General features: G+C 29.0%; 1 protein-coding gene and 1 pseudogene across 4 annotated transcripts in view; one reads left to right on the top strand and one right to left on the bottom strand.

Annotated features, from left to right (window-relative positions):
* LOC132944640 (somatostatin receptor type 5-like) overlaps nt 1-21722 on the top strand; it is a 218276-nt gene that overhangs the window by 52593 nt on the left and 143961 nt on the right. Inside the window, exons 1-2 of one of the 4 annotated variants that reach the window (XM_061014097.1) lie at nt 13589-13657; nt 13990-14039. The exons of 2 other annotated variants lie outside the window; for them this stretch is intronic. The gene's annotated coding sequence lies outside the window, so the exon portion shown is untranslated. Of the gene's footprint in view, nt 1-13588; nt 13658-13989; nt 14040-21722 lie in introns of those variants that run through there. One more of the 4 variants, XM_061014095.1, reaches the window with a different exon arrangement.
* Nucleotides 9410-10765, bottom strand: LOC132944095 (ATP synthase subunit s, mitochondrial-like; annotated as a pseudogene).

Below are 21722 nucleotides of genomic sequence, written 5' to 3'. Positions count from 1 at the left end.
ATGTTTTGTATAAGATATATTTTATTAAATTAAAATTCTTATTATTTTTATACTTCTAATAGGTACCAACTAATATCAATCAGTTAACAACCTAACATAAAATTAAAATTATTTTTCATAGGTGGCTGCTTAAAATAAAAATAAAATAAAAGTTTTGATAATTTCTATTGATATTATAGTGTGCGGGAACCCAATAATAATTAAAACTAACTCGGCAAATAATGATTTGTAAAAATTCTACGAATTTATTTAAAAATATTCCTTCTATAAATAAAAGTAAATTAACAGCTGTAAAAATTCACGAATATAAATTATTTTTACTTCCTTCCTTTTTCGTGGTCTATTAAAATAAGGAGGAAATTCAATGTGACAGTTGTCCCGCGGGAATTTTTTTTTTTGTAAGCATAGATAATAAAACAAAAATGTTATATTTCCTCTGATCGTTAATTTTAAAATTGTATTACGTTTTAATTTTCTTTTAGGTGATGATAACAAACGCCATTCACAATTACATTATAATCCACCCTGGTGTTGTATGTTTAAATATTTTATTCTTTTAAAAAAATATATAAAATTATAAATTATTATGTGAAACACCTATAGCTCGTATAATTTATTATGTCAATTCATAAGACCAATAAATGGTCGTTGTTTATAAATTAAATGTATTGATAAACAAAAAATATCGTAGATAGTTCTTGTCTATGGCTTTTACGAACTATACATTTCTGATGTAGATGAAATTTCCCTTCTCCCACCTCCGACTTTCTGCAAACTTCTTTTTACATTAATGCAAACATTTGTAAATAATTGTAAATTCAATTTCCGATTTTGTAAATGTCCCATTGGCCATTAAGTTAAAAACAAGTGTCGGGAGAGGGGCATAGTTCACATAGTCCCTCGCACTCTGAAGATCAATTCGAAATATTATTATGATGCCATATGACACAATCTGTCATCAAACTGCCGCGGCCGGTATATTCACCTATCGAATATTCCAAATGACTGTGAGTGAACTTTTTCAAAGTCAGTATTGACACAAGTTGACTAACCTTAGTTGTTTTCTGTTATTCGTGTCGATACCATCATTATAATAGCATCAGAATTTTTAGATTTGACGTTCATTGTATGTCTTGGTCAACATTTTTCAAAAATATTCGTTTGTTAAATTAATTTGACAGTTCGTATCGGCTTAAAACAAATATTTATATGAAACCTTTTTTAAAAAATTCTTAATCGCTTTTAAGTGAATAATTTTTCTCTTTTTTTTTTTTTATTCTGTATTAAAAATGTTAAAAAACATCGTTTGTGTTCTTTTAATGAACAACAACAGTATAATACTATTATATAATTTAACTATTAAAAACATACTCTCTTTTATATTATATGTAATTATTAGTTAATCACTTACATATATAGTTTTGGTTCCATATGACAATTTTTTTTTCTCAATACATACAGAGTAAATAATTAATAATACTAATCTAATGTTCCAGTTTAACATTAAATAAACTTTAATTATTTTTATTGTGCTTAACTTATAACGTGAAAACAAAATACAAATTTTTCGTTTTAATCTCATTAAGTTGTAACATAATAATATAATAAAAAAACCACTTGTTTTGTAAATTTGAAAAGAGATACCTACTACCACAAAAAAATTAGAAGTTTTCTACAACAGAAAAATAAAAACATACAACGTTTACAGAGACTATTATTCATCATGTGACTTTAAATTAACATAATACAATTATTATACAAAACAAATTTTCCGAGTTTTGTTCCATACAACTCACAATAATAATATTCTTTAACGTACCTAGTACCTACGCAAAGTATATATACTATGTACAATTACTTCTATTCATACAAAATACGTGGTGCCATGGTATACGAAAACCTATTGAAGACTAATTATAAACATGTGATTATTTTTTTAATTTGGCACGGAAACAAAATTCACGATTACTTATGAACCAATTATTTTCAGATCAGGTTTATTAAAAAAAAAATAGTTTGTTCCGATGTTTTGTGTACGTATAAAAAGTTATTATAAAAATAAATTATTCGCACGCTGTATACATATCAAGCCGCTGTGTTTTTCCCATTTTTCCTAGTTGGGTTTGTATAGAAAACGGTATGATATGCAATCGGTATCATAGAACTCTGGACAATAAACTATAAAACCAAATTATTGGGTTCAATCACTTTGAACACATAAGTCTCTAGTTGATCCATTTATATTATAAATAAATTATAATAAATTAACATAATAAGGCATAACCATCGAAATAAAGTCATTCAATATTTTTGAACACATAATATAGTATATACTACAAGGTCTAAGACTTGACCATCGAACACTGTGCGACCTTCGAACAAATCGTTTTCGGACTGTACTCAGCGCCAGTAACTACCGATATAGTTGTTACTAGTGTTTTCATCAGTTGATGTACGATTTGTAAGCAATTTGAAAGTAATCTATTTTTTCGGAGAAGCCCCGGGATAAAAACTGTCAAAAAATAAAAAAATAAAATGAACATCGGCTATATGTGCATGTTATATTATTTTATATTTTGTATAAAATAATGCATTATATTGTGAGGCCATAATTTATACTATTACAAATAATCTATGAAATACATCTGAAGTATCGGTACGGTATTAATATTATATTAATATTATTATAGGTTCTTGAAATGTGTCAACGAGTAACATGTTATTCCAAGTTTGATAATTGGGTGTTCATTTAAGTATATATTCTATATTTATATAATATTAAAAATTTAAATATCACGTACCTATATTATATTGGGAAAATTGTGTTCTAATTTTCTAATTATTAGTGACAACAAATATATGTTTAAATAGTATACAATATTTATGTGCGAGTATTGCTCGTCGTCGTAAGAGTTGTCGATACATAATTTTATAAAAGTACGTCTATTGTATCAACCTAAGTCTCTACTTTTTGTTTGGGGCCCCGAGTCTCTTACTCCCTTATACCGGGTTCATTCGAAAGTTTAAAGTTTCATATGTATTTTTTGTTCAAGTTTTAGTAATTGAATAATTCATATTAATATAATAATCAATAGGTTAGGTAATACAGGATGTAACGGATAGAACTGACTTTTGTTCTAATCAATATTAAAATTTTTTTTACATATGATTTATAGTCACTTGCGTTACACATATATCATACAAAAAATTATTTTTATTTTTTAACTGAAAATAAAAAATTTAATATTTGATTAAAATTTTTTTGGATGTATTCAAAATGGCCAATTTGTGAATCTGATTATAAGAACAATTTTTATAGTAAAAACATTTAACTAAGTCAAGTAGTTTATTTTTTAGAATTTTTTTAGAATTTTTTTTTGTCAAGTCTGTTACACCTAAAGATTAAAATCGCCAATCTCGAATGTAGGTATTTTAATTTTACGACTTATCTGCAAGTTCAGGTTTTTTTCAGAAATTAAATATTTGGGACAATTCACAAGTGTTTTTAATTACATATGTAGGTATATAATATACAATATACGCCCATATCTATTCAACGCAAGTAAGCAACTAGGTAACGATAACCTTTATCGACATTACGATATTATATACTATTAAAGCCTTTCAAAAATAATCATAATAAATTCGGACACGTCAAACTGTTTGGTCGTTAAAAAACTAATCCAATACGTTAGCAATAATTTAATTATTTACTCAGAATATTTGACCGTTATAGGAACATAATATTAGATATTATGGTATTTCGTCAAATATTTGCAATAAACTTCAGTGCATTAAAGAAGTAATGAAAATTAATACACACATATATATAAATATATCATATAATAATAATATACTAGGCGAATAACGATGGGGATATAAAATGTTGATATAATAATTTGTTACTCTAATACTCAAAAATATTAAGATAAAGTTTATGATTCAGGACGGAAAATACGACCTGTAAACATTGCAGATAAAACGGGCCTATATATTTATGGAGGTGAATGGCTCTTTACAATCATATTTAACGACGCGTACGTGAATGTGCATTGTGCACCTACTTATCTGTAATGTTGGATCATTCTCACATAATATATTTATTTACTTAAATTTTTATCAACCTTTGTAAGGAAAAATGACTTCATTTCATATAATATTCCACAACAATACAAAAACTACGTGCACTATGCCTATACACATATTTACAATATAATAAATATACGTATAATATATATATTATAATATACTGAAAAATCTTTATTTATATAAACACCTCCGAATAACGGAATCCTCGTAATACTGAACGATTTTTTCTCGTACCGCCGGCAAAGATGTAATCTAACCTCTCGACGACGGAAACATTTTATTAATGGACAATTTTTTTTGTCATTCTTATAATATATACTGATTTCCGCAGGCCGCTATATACATCCAATATAATATGTTTAAAAAGTACGGCGAGGTTTTATACCTCATAACAATATAAAAGTAACAATACAGTATATTGTTATACGTTTTTCGTCATATTTTCAAAAGAATGACCCTAATACCGTCACATTATTATTATTATGACACGTTTGTAAGCATTTTTTTTTACTTACCTACTTACTACTACGGTTAATGTAGGTACACTTTTCACATAGTCGAGTCATCTATAATGTTACTCCGCCAGACATAATGTAAATTTTCTTCATCTCCAATTCATTCCACAACTATAATTTGTCATTTGTTTACATTTAACTGCAGTATATTATTTTATGCATATTTGTGTATTATTTAAATTTGAATATTATACTATACGGTTTATAATGAAACGAAAATATTATGTAAATTTATAAATCAAACAATTTCATTTTATTCGATTGATTTTGTATCGGTCCCTGAGATAGATCACGACAGATGACTAGGTATTCAATTTTTATTAGCTAGTTATATTATATAGGCTGCATAATATAGTCTCATATTGTACATACGCGTCGTTGACGTTTAATAATTAAGCCCGACTAGCTCAATTTATTATAACCACTCGTCGCTCACCGGTGATGCCGTTTATCAATGATCCAGCAAACTAAACCTTTTCCCTTTACAATTCCTTCTGAACAAGCACTATAAAATACTAAGGCCACTGAATGGGAACCAGGAAACGGACGCTCTGACACTTAATTAAACACCTTTTCCTAGGCGGCTTTCATCCCAAAACAATGACGTCGGTCGTCAGTCAGATATACGTATATAATAAAGGAAAGTATGGAATCGCAATGATATCCAATGATATATAATATAATCCTCCACTAAAATAAATGTATATAAAATTATTATAATTGATCTATTAATATTTATTATTATATATTTTGATCATCCATGTCGATAAAATAAACAATATATTATATTTTAAAGGGCATATTTATGTTTTATAGGATGCAAATAATATGTCCTTGTTTATTTTTCGAAAAACATATTCTAAGACAGTTTAATTGATTTGTTGGGGTAGGTGGAAATTGAATACAAATGATACTATAGAGATTAGAGAGATAACTTTTCAATTTCAACGTTTATTAAAAAACTCATTCAAAATATCGTGATATGTGAGTCAGCACCAATCATGAGTGCGTCGCTCTGAAATTCTTTTAAAATTCAAATGGTATGATTTATCTGAGATGTATTTAAATTTTAAATAATAATATAACACTTTTACGTACACTTAAGTCTAGGTGAAGAGCTATGGAGAGACTAAATTCTACCACACCTATTAGGTTTTTAAAAAATAAATTATCATACATTTTTACTGTATAATTATTGATTAAAACAATGTACCTAGGTACCTACTAACACATGTAATCAAACTAAAAATACTCGTTCGAAATAATTTTACGATTATTGTTTGTTTTAAGCTATTGCATAGCTTTTATGGCGGGCCTGGCGTGTTGACTGAAAAACAATTTTTTTGACAATGCTTTTTAGAAAAACTAAAAAGCATGACCATTAGATGCGCGATGTAATTTTTTTTGTTATTTACAGTCTAACCAGTTGTCTAAGCAAAAAAAGTCTCAAATAAAATATTTCCGTACAGTGTGTATTTACCATTATCAAAATACATTTTTTTTGTCGGTTTCTTTTCGGTCGTCGCGCTCAAAAAGTATGACTTGAATTAATATCATACAAAAATAAATAGTTATAATTACATGATACATAGCTACAAAATTGCTGTGCAATAGCTTTACCGCGGCAGTCCCCTAGTGCCTCATTTATTTTTTATTTTTATAAAATATGTAGTATGTACTGTCGAACAGCTTCAACTTAGAGACTTGAAGTATGAACACGACGTTCGTTATACAACATATTATGTGCATGTAAATTGATATTTAATCATTTAAATCGGTTTAAATAATTTAAATAGGTACATCTGTGTATGAATCTAAGTAAAACTATAATAATTGATTATGGTTTATAATTCGAGCTACATAAAATGTGTAAAAAACATTTATGATTTACTGATTTCTCTATAAAAAAATAGTTTTATCACGTACACCAGACCTCAAGTTCTAAAATATATTGTATAATAAAATACAAACAAGAGGGAATTGCAGTTACGACTTTACGTTCGGCTTCGAACAATAACAGCATATAGATATTATAATATACAGTCCAGTTTGACAAAAATATATAATTATCTCAAGTTTACTGTGAATTTTATTATGCTACAGTGATGATAGTTATTGTTAATATGTACTTATTTACTCCATTACAAGATAATTATTAATTAATTGCAATAGCAGCAAATTAAAATTAGTAATAAACATGTCTAAAAAAGTTTCGTGGTATACCTATCCAGGTAAAAATAAATACAACTTAGATACTGAAGTCTAATAGACGTATATGTTATACACATTTATTAATAAGTATTACGAGTAAGTTTATTATTTGATCAATATGAAAATAATATTACAATAATATATTATACTCGTTTATAATGTGTGCTTTATTCTATGCCTAGTCATTTATATTATACATTATCGTAATGGTAGAGTATAATAATATGTGTAGATTTTTTTGTAAGTAAAAACTCGGTCGATTAGAACGTTTGGTTTACATAGAACATAAATAATGATGGATATAAAAAAATGTAGGTAGTCAAAGGAAAAATATTTAATTTAAATTATACAGCTCCTATAAGTACATCTAAAGAAGACCCAATGTCTTAGTATATTAATGGTATTTAATTATACAGAAGGAAATTTTTGTAGCATTTAAACTTAAGATAATCTTAATTGATTTTATCGACAGGTATTATATGATTAGTTAATTTAAAGTATGCGCATTAGCTAAATATTAAAGCGATCTAATGTAATGTAATCAAATGTAGTTATATATATATATTTATGTTTATCATATTATGTTGAGATACTGACTATCATTATTAATTAACCCCAATTCAATTATTTTAATGGTTTAATTGTTAAACCCATATGTGGTTCGCCGTGTCCATAAAAAAAAACACTGTAATAATAAAACTGTAAGTACATTAACAAATTAAATAGGCCATAGACATATGTAGTAAGTACGCATATTTCATTGTATTTTTGTATAAGTGGTAAAATAAATAAAAGAATGTTTACAACTTGTTTTTATTTTGCATAACACACAAAAATAATTTTAATAATTAGTAATCTAAATAATTTAACATATATAAAAATTAAAAACAGTCAACATTGGCAGTATTATTTATTTATTTATTTATTTTAATCAACTACCATCATCTTTTCCAGCATACACTTGTTAGAATGTTAGATCAGAAACTGTTGGTGCTTGGTGGTGAAATTATGTTATATTAAGTAACCAATTCAGTGGTTGACGATTTTTTACAACTTTTCCATCTGACCTGTGTACCATTTTTCAAAAGTTGTCCAGTGGCATGTTAAGTTAGGGCTAATAGATCTAACTGATGCAAAAAAAGGTACTGGTTTCTAATATTGATCCATCCAATATATATCTACCAGCCTTACTAGACTTAAATATATACTAAATAGTCAATAAAAATGGCACATAAGTTAGATGAACAAGTTGTAAAGAATTCATCAGCCATTACTATTGCTTACCTAATATAACATAATGTCACCTCCAGGCTCCAACAGTTTCGAATCGGACAAATTGGATATAACTTGGCATGTGCCAAAGGATCATTAAAAGTGGGGCATAAATCATATGAAAACGTTGTAAGGGATATGGATAGTATTATTACTTGCCCAAAATCACATCAATCCAATTTTAATAGTTTCTAATAGAGCAAGTTTATGCTGGAACCACAGTCGTGTTTAACGGGGGACAATTGCCTTGAAGCGGCAAATTTTATGATTTTTGATGGGGCGGCAAATTGTTGAGGATCAACATAAAATAAATATAATTATAATTTTTCTTGTATGACTGTATAATTATACTAAATATTATTTCGTTCATAAATACCACGAAAAAACCGCAGTCTACCGCTGCATGCCACAAGGCGGATAAGAATTAAGAACTTGTTCTAGTTGTACTGTTATCGTATAAACTATTTTCATTATTCCTGTATGTTTTTTCCTCGAAAATAGTCGGTACATGTAAATCGTTATATTTTATCTCGGCACTTCAGCAGTCAGCAGTGACTCAGCACATTGCAGTATTCCACCGTTAGATCTCCAAACATATTTTCAGTTTGACGATTTTTTTTGACTGTCATGCATCACAAATTCCTGTATCCTACCCAGCAAAATGGAACTTCGATTCAGATTTTATTAACTTCCTACTTGCAAACCCTCCAAAGTTAGACTCACGTAAATTACCATTCGCAGAAACAAAAAGAATAATTGCCAAAACAAGTAAATGCCTAACTCCTGATAATTTTATGAGAAAACTACAAATGGTGAAAAAAAAATTAGAGACTAGATTCTATATTCTCCGACCAAAAACGCGCTGTTTTGTTATCAATGTTTACTTTTCTCACGAAAACCAACGATTTAAAATAGATACATAATATAGATATGAGTACTTTGTAAATGTATTGTAAGTGCACTTATATCCTACCCGTTAATACGCAACAGACTGTATTTAAAAGTGTGGTGAAAATAATTTTGAATTGTAATTTTCTTAAGGGCGGCATATTTTAATTTGCCCCGGGGTGGTAACATAGCTTAATGCGGAACTGGCTGGAACATAAGCTTCGACCTCACATAATATTTAATTCAGTTATTTTAGTAGGTTTCTCAATACCTGTAATATTTCCAAAGTGGAATTTACTGGATGTAACCAATTAATGAAGCATTAATTAAACTTTAAAAATTGCTTTAACATTTTTAAAACTAATGACTGTGTAAATGTTATCTTAATGATTATATATTATTGATATTATTGTGGACACAGAATTTTATTATCATCATTTATTATAGTATTCTATGTTGCATTCTGGCAACTTTGTTTTCAGAAAACCAATCGTTTTTTTCAGAGTCACTAAACAATTTTATATTTTTCAACTCCAAATGTCTTAATGCCCTGTAAAATAAAATTATGAATCAATATAAATTTTATTAAATACATTTTAATCTTATCCCTACTGAAGATGTTTCAATAATATTATTCCTTGGTCAGAAACATTTGCACAGTTATTAATTTTCAAGCTATTGTCAACTAGTGTTGGGATTAGATAAGTACTTTTTTATCTAGATAAAGATAAAGATAAAGATAATATGATAAAAATATATTTAGATAAAGATATAAAAGATAACTAAATTCAAATCTATATAGATAAAAATTAAAGATAATACATTTTTCTCTTTTTTTTTAATATCTACTATAAAGTCTAACTTTTGAGAGTACAGCTTAGATACTATTTAGGACTTCAATGTTATATAAACACCGGCTATATGTTTAAATTAATGTTAGCAGTGAACATTATTATTAATCAATAACTAAGGTATAATTAAAAAAACATTTTAAAAATTAGGTATAAATATCAAGAAAAAACTATTTAAAAAAAAATAAATTGACAGTAAAAAGTGTATTTCATTTTATTGTTTAGAGACGATTTATCTAGATGGATAAATTTTTATCTTAGATAATTATTTATATAAAATGCAACTATTTATCTAGATAAGATAAAAGATAACTAAAAAAATTATCTAGATAAGTCTCAACATTTTTGTCAAGTAATCTTTCAATGTATTAAGTTCAATTAATGCTTTATTATTAATTGAGTTACATCCATCAAATTCCACTTCAGAAATATGTTTACAGTTTTCTGTAAAATTAACATTTTAGTAGTTATCAATATCATCCAAAAATAAAATATTGTTATGATTTATTACACATATCGAGAAACATACTAAAATAACTAAACCTTAAATGTGAGATTGAACTTTTGAAGCTTCTTTTCCAGCGTAAACTTTCTGTATTAGAAACTGTCCACGGTGAACTGGTGTTGTGTTGGGCAGGCAATCATAACGTCGGACATATTCCTCACGACCTTTCCATCTGACTTGTGCCCCATTTTTCATGATCCATTTGACATATGCCAAGTTAGGGCCAATTTACGATCATCATCCAAACTTTTTTTCATATAAAATAACAATACAAATAAAGCTATAATGCACTTTAATACTTAATCCTAGTCATTTAATTATTGTAAAAGCACGTACCGGTTGAATGTGTGATCAATCCATTGCCATAAGCAACGTGTATTCATTCCAACTGTAGTTTTTCTACAAAAATGAGCTTGTAAAGTTTCTAACATCATGATCTCATTATCTCAAAACCAACACAATTACGCAAAACAATACAATGTTAGGTCTATTGCACTTAAGAATTATAATTATATGTCAGAGACGAGTGACAATAATTACAGGTGTAAATGTATAAGACATAAGTCTGTGTTTGATGATAGACAAATACAAAAACAAGAGAAACGAATCCTTCTAACAATTGAATAATAATGTATTGAAAAAAAGTGGGCAAGTGTTGGTACCACTCTGCTATACAGTAGATTTTCGAGTGTACCTCATCAATAACTAATTAAATCTTTAATATATTTTAGGTGTAGTTTCTGCACTATAAAAATTGTCTTCAGACACCAAAATAAAAGTGAAAACACATCATTGTAAAATAAATACATGCTACACTCAGAATCTAAAATGTGATAAAACTGCATTGTTCTAAAACTATTATCATGAATATAGAAGGGGTACCACAGGAAATGGTTTGAATTTCTATAACTTAGTCTTGAAAAAATAATGATACTCCTTTTTTCATTTTTGGTTCATTAACAAATATCTTAAAAAGGTTTCTGTGTCTCCTGAAAATTAAAAAAAAAAATTTAACCAGTACCCTCAATTGTGGGTGTAAATAGTGTAATGATGATGTGTAATTTATGATTGAATACTTTGATACATTTCAAAAGTTTTTATGGTGTGAATTAATATTTATTATATTTTGTATAATGACCTGAATTTATTTAAAACAAATTGTAAAATGTATATGTAAATGTAATCACTTAACACGTTCTATTTCTACGACATGATCTAAGGTACAGAGTACAGACCATGATATCTGGAGATAAGTATACCAAATTCTCACTACATTGAATCATTAATATTAAACAAGTTAATATATCAACGGTTTATACAAAAATTGCCTCGTAGAACATCTTACAGTACACATATTTCTCCACTGGTCTGCGCAGCTGTCATCACGACACACGAATACACGATTAACCCTTATTAGTTATTAGATATAAGAAGTTACTCAAATAATTTTATATGAATAAATAAATATATTTATTATTTAATAACAAACATAAACGTATATAGATTTATGGGTATACATGAATATTGTACTGTAAATTGTAATGATTAAATCCAATTTAATATTCAGTAGGACATTGATTTTAATTGACGAAATTATTATCTGGAAACTACGGCATAGATACCTACTTATCAAATATCATTGTAGTGACTTTTCCATACCCCTAGTAATATTGTCGCTAAACAATATGAAGGTTTATATCGATGCATAATTCGCATGATTCGTAAACTCTAGCTGGTGACACCATACTACACAAAAAAAAAAAGTTAGACCAAGAGGCTATTAGTGCTTTAAGGTATTTAAGGATAATAATTATAAATAGGTATTTACATTAAAATGTCGGCACAAAATTACATTGAGATAAATTATGTATTCACACATGTTATAGTAAGCTAAATTTCTACTTTAGCTTATCTCTGGAATTTAATTTCGTTCCTTTTATGCACACACAACTTTACAGTGATATTTCATTACTAATTATAAATGGTACCTCTACCTATCTACCTAACCTACCTATAAATTATGTAACTGTGAGAAATTATAATATAACTGTATGTTCTCTCCGTAATTAGATAAATCGTTGTTCCTATTATGTAACCCCATATTTATATGTACATAATAGTTAATAATAATATTTTGACGGATTTCATTGTTTATTCGTGAATTTAACAACTATTATTAAGATCATACAACCCGTACTTGTATAGTTTATAAAAAAAATACGTGTTTCCGTTAAACCTAAATGTATACAAATTCGATTTAGACAAATAATTGCACTTATAGTACGCGTATCGACCATCAGAAGTAAATACAGGAAAACCACAATCGAATCAAATTTTTGTTTATTATTTCGTCGGATTTACAAAGACAACAAATGATTGCTACTTCTCATCTCTAGTGACGTAAAAAACGATATTTTTCGATGAAATCTTTCCAAGGTCCGTAGTAATGTAGTTTATTATATTATATTGTATTTATAATAACGGCAAAAATTTAATTTATATGCAATACAAATATCATGAAATATCAAAAACGCGTTTTACACTTTTGGTGAACATTTTCGTACATTTTCCTTCACACGTCAACGAAGTATTAGAACTTTCTGTTCAGACGTGTGTGTGTTTTTTTAACCTACTCAAAACTTTTAACTTTTAACTTTGTTACTATACTAAAATTGGAAATTGTTTGTCATGATATTGTTGAATTTTACATTTTTCAACATTAAACTATATAATATTGTTAAACTTTACCTATACTATTTAGCTATTGTTGATACTTACTTATTATATTAATTGCTATCGTGTTATGTCTTAATAGTAAGTTATATTGATTTGGAACAGAATCAATTATTGACCTAACCTAACCAGAATAATATATGACGAAGTTTCGTTTTATAATATACGATGTTCAACGATCGAGGGTCTTATTTTTTAGTGCATCCGACTATCGTTGTCGCGTACCCTTTTAAACGTGGTTGAATGGCTTTTTCTTTGCGCTCGTTCGTGTCCAGGTAAAAAATTTCGAATTTTCGTTACCGAGTTTCCCTCTATATAGTATGCTGCTCACGAGATCCGTTACGGCGGAGAAACGACTCACAAACGATCGTTTTGGGGGGGGGGGGAGACAGTCGAGGAGGGGTTATTTTATTTTATTTTTATCGTCGCTAAATAACGCGGTCCCGAGGGACCCTATAGCTGTTTACTCGGAACATGAACTACACTGGGAATCTTCTCATTTGTGTCCGCTCCTCCGTCGGTGCAGTATATACATGCGGGCGGCAAGTGATCCGAAACGCGACTTCGTTCACGTGACGCGTTTTTGTCCAGCAGTAAGTTGTCCTAGTTTGTACCCCATGTCACAGAATAACTCTATTTAATATGTATATTCAACAAAATATTTTGTTGTTTTTTTTATCGTTCCTGACGTCATTTTCTAGACCCTTAACGTAAACGGTCAGCCGTTAAGGATAAAACGATAATTAAATCACATACATTTCCATGTGATCGGTGTGATATATAGTGCATAGTTTTAAATAACGCGACAGAACAATAATATGTGTAACATAACACAATATGATTAATATAAAGAATTCTATTACAATTTCATCAAAGCGACGATTTTACAGTTTACTCATAATTTAATACTGTTTTTATTTTTCAGGTAAGAATACTGTCCACGTTATATGCGCCTACTAAGAGATATCGACACAGGTAATTTTTGAATGACTATACCACAACGATATAAATATAATAACCAATATGTAGACATTTATTTTTAAGTTTGAATTATGCGGTAATCTACAGACCGATATTCTCGACCTCTTAGGATATTCGTAAAAAAAAAATAAAAGCCCCTCAGTATCCCAAAAGCGTATAAACTTCAGCCGTCGCGTGGCTTATGAAACACATTATATAATATTATATTGAAACGCATCACATTATTCGGCAAGACCATTGCGATAAACGATTTATCATATCGTGATTGCGGGCGTCGAATGTACAACATTGTGTATAGTTGTATAATATAATAATATTATATTGCGAACTAATTAATCGGCGGAAATGTCTGAAGCCGGAAAACTAGGTCGGTATTTCGTGGTGGTGGCATATCCCAAAGTGGTTATATGCACACACACATATATATATATATATTACATGTATAAACATACTTATGTGTATATAGTCGCGGAATATCGTTGCTCATATTTCGACTGTGCACACAAACATCTGTATAATAATATATTTATCGTATATATATAAATATATTATTATGTGTAGGAGAAAATATCGGAGAATAGCGGAAAACGCGATATTACATATCTGGCTGCCGGTCCGCGCGCGCTCCTCCCACCACCACCGCGTTCGCTTTTGAATTTATCATTATTGCTTTTTCGTCGTGCGGAAACGAAATAACACACAAACTCACACATACACACACACACACACACACACACACACATACTTACGCATGAGTATAATGCAATATTGCTGCAGCGTGTTGTTCTCGGAAGGTTTTTTTTTTGTTCTCTTAGCACTCTTTTTCGCTTACGATTTCACATGGTCGCTCGGTTTTTTTTTATTATTATTATTATTATTATTATTTCCTCGTCGTAGTTGTCGTCGTCGTCGTCGTCGAGTCGGCCAAGGGAGACGGGTGAATTTCCGCCCGTCTTATGTATATATGTACATTATATTCGGGACCGAAATCGTACACGACGATAATATTATTAATATATTATTACGATCGCCATCGCCGCCGGCACGTACGCGCGTGGTATAAAACACACGATATACCGCGACCACGGTGGCTGTATAGACACACACGCCCTAGACGCCGCCGCCCGCCCGCCGATACGTGTTCGCGGTCCATGAAACAATTATTGCCGCCGCCGACGCCGATTTGTTGCCAATTGAATTCAATTCGGTGTGTTACACAGCGTCGGGAGTTCGCGAAATAATGACGAAATTATTGCACCGATTTGCGATTGTTTGCGAAATACTCACCACCGGCCCCGATCGAACGTATAAGATTAAAAGCTCTGAAGGTATTATACAGGTGCGAATACTGCAGGAGCATGTTAATCTAAAGCTTATAGCCCCTCCCTTCAAAAAAAAAAAAAAAATTACAAATATTTATGTTCAAGTGGGCGTGTAAAAGTTATTTTTTTTTTTACTATATAATTATTATGTACCTATACCCAAACACAATTACAAAAACTCACAAACAGTATAGATACAACGCTAAATAATTATTTTTTTTTTTTTTTTTTATTTAAATAAGGCTTCAACTCCTGAGGTTATTAGCCTGCAAATAATTATTATAATATCGCAATATACTATAAATACAACAAAGCAACATATGTGTATATAAAAACCTGGACTTGTAATCGATGTGTAAAGTAGTAATTTTAGATTCTGAGCGAAGCGATGAATGTATTGATTTTATAAGGATGTGTGTTTTTTTTTTTATTTTTTGTGTCTGTCATCACCCTTTGGATTTTCTTCAACAGTAACTTTTCTGATAAGAAAGTGAATCTAGTTGGTACTTTGGGGGGTAATAAGTAAATATTTCCCTGTAGTTTTCAAAAGCAACGTGAAAAACAAAAGAAAAATTAAGGAAAAACGGGAATTTTTACGCAAAATTTTGGTTTTTGGTGCAACTCTAAAACAAATAACCGTAAGTACAAGGAATTTTGACTGAACGTTTATATTAGCATTTTCTATACACCATAACATTTTCCAAATATTTTGACTTATTTTGAGCTGATTATGGACATTTTCAGTTTCCAATTTTTTTAGTTTTTTTTCCTATAAATATCAATTAAATTTTATTTGTTGGTTAAAAAAGCTTGACAGTTTAATAGAAGGCTCCTAGGTTATTGTTTCAAAGGCAGATGAAAAAATTAAAAATCCATAATCACAATTTTTTTTTTATAAACATTTAAATCCAAATATTGACAAAATACGTAAAAATGACGAAAATTTGCAAATTATTTTGAGTTAGAAATTCATAAAAAATTTACTTTTTAAATCAAAGATTTGAAAATATAATACGAGATTCCTCGTACATTTGTCTACCTTTATGAAAAAAAAATGTCTACAAAAAAGTCAAATAAAATTTTTATGAGCGTTTGAAATTCATATTTTTACAACATTTGATATTTACTCGATTTCTCATGTAACAATTTTCTTATTTTGTTGTAATTAAAAAACGGATGACTGTATATACTTGAAAATTTCACTGAATGTTTATATTAGCATTTTCTATACACGATAAAATTTATAAAATAATTTGACTCTTTTTGTGCTGTTTACAGACATGGTCAGTTTTAAATTTTTTTAATGTTTTTTTCTATAAATATCAATAAAATTTTATTTGTTGGGTAAAAAAACGTGAAAATATAATGCAAGGCTCCTGATATAATGTTAGAATAACAGTTGAAAAATATTAAAAATACATAGGCACATTTTTTTTTTATAGAGTTCGAATTTTGACAAAATTTATCAAATTTATAATTTAATAATTATTTTGTTGTTGAAAATGTATAAAATGTTCAACTTTTATAGCTAAGGATTGAAAATTTAAACAAGGTTCCATGTAAATAGGTTATATATAAATAATTACTTTATTCACAATAATATCGTCAAATATACTTAGTAATATCATAGGCTGACTGACCATTTTCGCTCAGAATCGTTTTTCTTATACAATAATATTATATCATTGAATTCAAATTTAACAGTATCCATTACAGTGACTCACTTGTCACCTACTGTACAGCAGAGCGACATCCACTTACCCATCTTTTTTTATTTGGTATTATTATTTACCATGATTTAATTTTATCAATATTATTTTTAGGAATTCGGTTATCAAAAACGAAGTAACATTTAATTTATGTAAAGATTTCACAGAAGAATCTTATGGCGTGGCAAGATATATTTTAAATATTAATCCTACCCTATTGGCACTTCCATGCACTAGTTTCTAACAATAAATCAATTATTTTATTTATTTATTATTGTGCAGAGTATTAATTGTGCATTATGTATTGTCAATTGTCATATTGATATTTACAATTCAGTGAATTTCTCATCACTCCCTAACTGTTTATGTGGAATTATAAACACAACAATAATTCCACATGGAAATAATATTTTTCATTTTTTTAATATCTGTATTGTTGGTTGTAAAAAACAATATATTTCCTTATAAAACTTTGAATTTAATTTGTAATGTTTATTATAATAATTAGCTATAAACTCTTAGTCATTTTTAATAAAAAGTACTCCGACTCTTATAAACAGTTGATTCAAACTTTAGGTCAATCATTTGTCATTCATCCTATATAGCAGGGGTGGTCACTAACCTTAATTTTGGGAGCCGCAAATTTATAAAGCTAATTCGAGGCGGCCACATCGTAAAGCGATGTTTATAAAATTAAGACACATTTTTAATTTTATATCACTACAATACAAATATACACTACTATATTATTTAGATTTAATGAATTTAACTATTTAAGTGTTGTGTACAATGATTCACATACATAAGTCGTCCCAAAAATTGAAATAAGTCTCTTAGCACTGCACTCTTTTTGTTACTGGGTATTTTTGTGGCCACCCCTGCTATTAGCATAACATCTATCCATAATCAAATGCCCTGGTACATATTATTCTGGATAATATAAACCAGCAATAGTTAAGAAAATGAAGTATACAAAGCCTCTAGTGTAGACCAAACTATATATTCTAATTGTTTTGAATATTATATTTTACAATATGTAAGTTGTAACTTGTGTATGTAAAATTGTCTATTTTTGAGTAATTTCGATTGTTTTCGATAATATTATTTCATTTTTATTTTATTAAGCTGAAAACGTAAAACATTTAAACTTCATAAATTAAAGTATTGAATAAATAATCAAGATAAAGAAACAATATTTTGTTTCAGAACGACAATTAAAATATGTAGTAATAAAATAGTATATGAAAGTATGTCCAGTATGTGATTTCACCAAATCATCTTACTTAAAATGAAACTCATAATTATTAACAAACTGTTTAGTGCAATATTATTATGATCAATCAATAATTAAACTACTCAGTTTTCCGAGTAAAAATAAAATAAAAGGATTAAAATATTTCAAAAAAACTTTTAAAAAAATCCGAAAGTAACTAAAAAAAATATTTAATTTTCGAGTCTTCGTCATTTGTTGAATAATTTGATTTGGCCAAAAGTTATGAACACATAAATAAGTTTAAAACTACTCTGCATTAGTCTAATTTCAGTGACCCGAGAGGGAAAAACTTATAAACGTGATACTTTTTGAAATATTGAAATCACTTTCACGATGTTTTTTTTATGTATAGCCTCAACGAGTAGACCTAACTGAATAAGTTTCATGAATACAAATTAATTTAGTAGTTTTATTGTACCATAGTTTGTAGAAGTAATTAGTTTAACATGGTACCTGAACAAGAAAGGTGCGTCTAACGCAGAACGCTTATAAGAAACCGTTTACGAAATTAAATTACCATATTTTAATATCCTCTAAATATTATTATCTTACATTTTATGTACAAATGTCGTTATAGGTACGCGTAATTCATAACGAGGCCATTTTTACAGAATATTTCGTTTGGTTAAACGCAGTTTTTCCGTGATGATTTATGTCGGTCATTAGTTAGCATAGGTATTATAGTTAAATATAGATTGTTTTAATATATTATGCAATGCAATAAATTTTTTTTAGATTTTAATTTATTAGAATAATTATTGTCATATTATGTGTCATGTGTGACATAATATGTACCTACTTGTGCTATTCCAGATATGGGCAAAACACGATAGCGTACGTTCGTTATCGGTGATACCATTTTAAGCTACACGATTGCGTACGATGTTAGGTACCTGATTTTTAACTAAGTGCACGATTCAACGATTGCGTACGAAGTTTTAAGAGTTGTTGCCAATTTTCATACGAACAATTCCATATAGTGCTCTTCCTTCGACCACCCTTAAACATGTACTTATATAACTGTATAATTTCGATATAGTTTTTTGTAGAACGCATCTTGTCACGTAAATAATAATATACAATCGTATCGTGCACCGGGCCAGTGGCGATTTTTCTTTTTTTTACGAGGTGGAGGTAGACATTTCTTAATTGATTTCTAGAAAAACACAATATAGTATATTTAATATATTTGAATATATCTTAAATAATATTAAGCATTAATCATAACGAAATGTCAATAGTTCATCTGGTTTTTTTGCGTCTATTTTGTCAATAACTTTCATACGTCAAGTCTGACAAACCGTCGGTTTTCCTTCGAGTCCGCGCGTGAGAAACTTTTTCTTTTTTTTTTTGTAACCGTTATTGTACACCCGATACATCTGAACATAATATATAGTTTCGCAAACCCGATCCAACACGTAAACGCATATATAATTAGGGAGGGTCCGGATTTCAGTGAGTTCGAATACTTTTATTGATTAGTTTAAAAAGTAGCTTTGTATCTATAGTAATAGTCTACATTCGAATCGGAGCCTAATGTTTCTGTCGGCGACATTTTATGACGCACATTCGGAACATTTTTTTTTATTATTATACTCGTAAAACCATACATCTGTATTGTTTGCAAATAAAATACGAATATAATATGAAAAACAATTTAATTTTTCAAACTTGAACATTATCAACAGCTGGGAAACGCCACCACACTTTGATTATATTAAGATTTATTTTCACTCACGTATGACTTGGGCTAATCGACCATCGATAATACCAAAATAATTGTTAAAGCCACACAATAACCGGTTGTGTTTAAGTTTATAAATGGACAATTATAGATTTTAGTATTTAGTTTTGTTATATCAATAACTGAGCAACGGCTGACGTCTGATTAGGCCTTTTTGATATTGCAATATGCCTTACAACATATTGGACTTCTCAAATCTCAAAAAACGATTATTGAGATACGCCTTTTTACCACCAGAAAAAGCGTATACAATTTTATATTATTGGCCCCATATAACTCTAATATAACCTAATCATTGGGTATAAGAATATTAATTTCAAAACGATTAATACGAATGAATACTCGGGTTAAAAAAAAATCTGTGCGATACCATAGGCGGACTACGTTGTAGTAAAAACGTTTGTATACAATAGAAACCGAATTAACGACGTTAGATTTACTCATTTCGAAAAGCGTAACAATGGGAGATTTTTATACTTAACACTCACCCAACATTGATTAGTATCATTCTTCGTAAACGTGCTTAAGGGATTAAATCCGGTATGGTGGATTTTCGGATGAGAAGCAGTGTGCTCTCCCTTCTAGAGCTCATAATTATTATTCCTTTAATATTTGTTCAGCTGTTACGATATTTATATTATCATTATTTCATTAAAAACCACGTTTTCCGTTATTAAATATGCAAACTCCGTCTATGCATACATAATATTCAAAGACATATTTTTTTTCCTCGTTGGTAAAACGTTTAAAATTAATTATTATCGTTTGTAAATTACATAATACCTTACTCGAGAAGTAAACTAAACACCCTGTTATTAAGCTTTTAATTTGGTCAGGTATATATATATATAGGAGAGGAGATAAAAAATATATTTGAAGTTACTAGACTGTAAATATTTCCATCAAATTTTCCACCAGCTTTAATTGAAAAACAGTTTATTGAAAGATAATAACATAATATGCGTAATTTCGCTATTATAAGCCCATTGTTAAATTCGTGAATTTTTTTCATCTCAAATGAAACATTTTATCATTATTAAAATTAGCAATTTATAATATTACTTCAATAAAAACTCGACGATGGGGTTTTTTTTTAATTACATTTTCACCCCATAAATGGCACAAGGAGTACCTACCTACACGCGCGCGTTTCTATATTAATTAAATTTTCGATCGTCGGTCATTCATATTGTAATAATATTAATATTATACTACAGTGGGCGTTCAACGCATACTAACAAACGTGTACCTTTATAATGCTTTGTACGAACATTATTATTATATTATTGAAAAAAGACATTGTCGTCGAGTCGAGAAAAATACGATGCGCCCGCGTACCTACATAGTGGTTGAGTTAGGCAGAACGGCCGGACGACGATAATATTATATAATGCGTCGGAAAGGGTTGTTGTCATCGCAGTGGGGTTTTTATTTTTTTGTTTTATGTATATATTTTTTTAGTTTGTTTCTGTTCGGCTCGAGATGACGGTCGCCCCGTTCGCGAAATTCGGTCACCTGATAATCGGTTACAACCCGGACACGCGAACCGGGTGTGCGGTACCGCGGGGTATATACGAGTGGTATACGCGGTATAAGCGCGGGACTCGAAAATCACGTCATCAATCTTCC

The sequence above is a fragment of the Metopolophium dirhodum genome, chromosome 5 (genome assembly GCF_019925205.1).
Source record: "Metopolophium dirhodum isolate CAU chromosome 5, ASM1992520v1, whole genome shotgun sequence".
NCBI lineage: Eukaryota > Metazoa > Arthropoda > Insecta > Hemiptera > Aphididae > Metopolophium > Metopolophium dirhodum.
The sequence above is the reverse complement of the archived record's forward strand: the minus strand, read 5'-3'. Positions and strand labels throughout refer to the sequence as shown.